A 3,265-nucleotide genomic window follows, 5' to 3' on the forward strand; every position below is an offset into this window, starting at 1 on the left:
GTAAAAGCTCTCTAGTCTCTAGCCTCTTCTCCAATATATGAGATGTATATGCTATCTTCAATTCTTTGTTCAATCATTTGATATGAATGGCTCAAAATCCTTATATAGGAGGGTCAAGTGTCACACACCCAATGGTTTGGATTCGTGCACTAGGGTCCTTGCAATGATTGCATCATAAGCCAACTTTTAATGAGCTGGACTTTGTTTTAATTCGAACTTGAGGAGGTTCGATCGATTGAATTGTGTTGAGATCGATCGAACATTGGTGAGATCCATCGAATGCTGCAGAGATCAATCATCCTTAGCGGCGCCTTTTTGAGTAAAGATAAATCTCTGAAATATTTTGGAAAAGAGATAAAAGTGGTAGGTGGGGTGGTAGGTGTGGATAAGATCGAATAATTTCGATCGATCGAAGATAAGTTGGATCGATCGAGTATGGTTGAATCTTTTGGTTAACGATAAAGGCTTGGATCCATCTTGAAGTATCCAGATCGATGTTGTTCTAATCGATCGAAGGAATGTTAAGATCGATCGAACTTGCTGATTTTTCACACTTTTGCTTCATTTTGCTTCTACTTTGCTCCTTTTTTCCATTCAACTTGAGATAACTTCTTTAATGCTCTTATTTAGCTAAATTAACTTATTTTTGGGATAAGCACCTAAAAAGGGCAATAACATAAAATTAGTCTAAAATGGGAAAGTAGGATAGATAAAGGTCCTAGAGTACTAGAGCTTAAGGGGTTTAAATGCGCACTTTTCAGCGCTCATCAAGAATCTAGTGATGGCTATGCATGGTATTCATTAGATGCAATTATTAATTAATTTGATGAATTATGCTTATGCTTGATGGGTTGTACTACATTTTTAATTTCATCGTCTTAGTTTAATTATAGTGTAATTGCATTTAAATTCCTAGATAGGTAGACAATCCATACTTGAATTTGATATCCATGCTTACTAGTTGCAAATTGCATTATTCTCTAGATTAATATGTACTACAATTGTTGGTTAATTAGATGGTTTATGCTTAAGTTTGATGAATTGCACTACACTTTAATTCATGCTTGTAGTTAAGTGGATAATTCATACTTGATTTTGATAGCCATGCTCATTGATGCAATTAGTAGTCACATTTGGTTTACGACATGATTTTTCCCCAAATAGATAAAGGCTTGTGGTTTAGGGAAGGTGGTTAGTGGTGATTCCTATGCCTTAAGAATCCTTCTCAATCTCTTAAAATCTGCACTTTAGCATTTAATTTACATTACATTGTTTAATTGGATTATAGTTTTAATCACCAAACCAAACGTCTTTTACAATTACATTAGCACTAAGTTCAAGTTCAATTCCAACCATTTGTTCAATCTCTTGGGACAATTCTTTCTCACTTCATACTCCATAGTATAAGTGTAAAGTGGCTTTTAGATAAATTTTAAAAGTTGTTGCTCACTTGACATTTCTAAATCACATTTCAAAAGTTGTACACAAAAGTGCACACACACAAAGAAGCATCACGTTTTTGGCGCCGTTGCCAGGGATTGACGGTTTGAAACTGAATTAGGCATTAGTGCTTGTTTGATTGCTTGCTTTAATTTATTTTATTTTATTTTCTTACTTACTGCTTGTCAATTAGGTACTTGATTACAAGGAAGGCAAACATTGGACCTTGAAGCAAGAATTGAATCTTCAAGCATTTCTTAGGACCTTTGTGAAGAATATTTAAACTCTTGTAGCCTAGTTGTCTATTTCTTTATATGCTTGAGATTGCCCTTGTCGAGGCAATTACATTGTTTAATTTCTTGTCCAAGTATAGGCCCTTGTCGAGGCTATTACTTTATTGCAATATCATGGGTCCTTGTCGTGGCCATTAATTTTGTGTATTGATATAACATGGGAGTATAGGGACATCGTATATGGAGGTTGGAAATCGTTGTTGATTGAAGTTGTTGGTGTGTTGACTTGTTGGTGTATGCTTGGTCTAGTTCTAATAGACTTATTCCCACTCTTGACCACTCAATCACTTTAATAGAAGAAGTTGAGGATCTAGGTTTTGTAGATATCCAAGGTATGTATCACCCAAATAATGTCCAAAATCCTAATAATATACAACAACCTCTTGGCATGCCAGGACCAAATGTGGTTCCACCACCCATTGGGAGGCAACCACCTCCTCTAATGCAAATCCCTCTAAGAATGCAGGCACCCCCATTAATGCAAATTCCACCTCAAGGAGGCCCTAGGGCCAATGTAGTGCAAAATCCTCCCGGAGCTCAAGCTCCTCCTCTTCCTCAAGTGGTATTTCGGGATCATTACACCCCTAATGTGTATGATGCGCCAACATGCATTCAATTGCCGAAATTTAGGGCCAACCATTATGAGATTAAGGCTTCAACCATCAATATGTGTTCTCTTTTCTGTGGGTTGAGCAATGAGGAACCCTATAAACACTTAGATGAATTTTTGGAAGTGTGCTTTACTATGAAAATCACGGATGTCCCCAAAGAAGTTTTGAGAATGAAACTCTTTCCTTTCACTCTTCGGGACAAAGCTAAGTATTAGTTCAATAACTTGGGGGCAACAAAATCACCTCTTGGACACAATTACAATAAGAGTTTCTAAAGAAATATTACCCCGCAAATAGAACCAACGCAATGAGAACTTAAATCCGTGAGTTTTCCCAAGAGGATGGAGAACCCTTGCATGAAGCGTAGGAGTGTTTAAACAATTTGCTAAGGAAGTGTCCACATCATGACCTTCCAAAGTGGCAATTAGTTCAATACTTCTACGGAAGCTTATTCGATGCCAACAAGGGCATGGTTGATGTTTTATACGGAGGAACCTAATTAGAAAAGAATGAGGATGACATTTGGCGTGTTTTTAAGAACATAAGTGAAAATTCAATGCATCGTTCTTCATCTTCTAGGTTAAGCCATAATGCAAATGTGGGAGGAAAGAAAAATGTTTCCCAAGTGGAAAGTTCAATGGAAATTATCGTGAAAACTCTAACTCAAATATTTGATCAATTTCTTTCAAATCAAAATCTCTCATATCAATCATCTCCCTCTCCTCATCGTTAAAGTGAACTGTGTATGACTTGTTCTAGCTACACCCATAATACTTCCAATTGTCTTCTTGGATAAGTCTTTCTAAGGGAGCCTCAAGAACAAGTGAATGTCGCTTTCACCAATCAAGGGAACAACCCATACTCTAATCATATAATCTGGGTTGGAGGGATCATCCTAACTTTGCTTGGAAAAACCATGGA

The 3,265-nt window shown here is 36.8% G+C and overlaps 1 non-coding gene across 1 annotated transcript; it reads right to left on the reverse strand.

The window, feature by feature from the left end:
- Nucleotides 1-2,648: 2,648 nt before the first annotated feature.
- Nucleotides 2,649-2,755, reverse strand: LOC132287275 (small nucleolar RNA R71). Its single transcript, XR_009472980.1, has one exon. It is a non-coding gene; the product is annotated as a small nucleolar RNA R71 (small nucleolar RNA).
- Nucleotides 2,756-3,265: the final 510 nt, after the last annotated feature.

This window comes from Cornus florida, unplaced genomic scaffold (genome assembly GCF_030987335.1).
Source record: "Cornus florida cultivar Cherokee Brave unplaced genomic scaffold, ASM3098733v1 CherokeeBrave_3.0.0_Hap2_Chr11, whole genome shotgun sequence".
Taxonomy (NCBI): Eukaryota; Viridiplantae; Streptophyta; class Magnoliopsida; order Cornales; family Cornaceae; genus Cornus; species Cornus florida.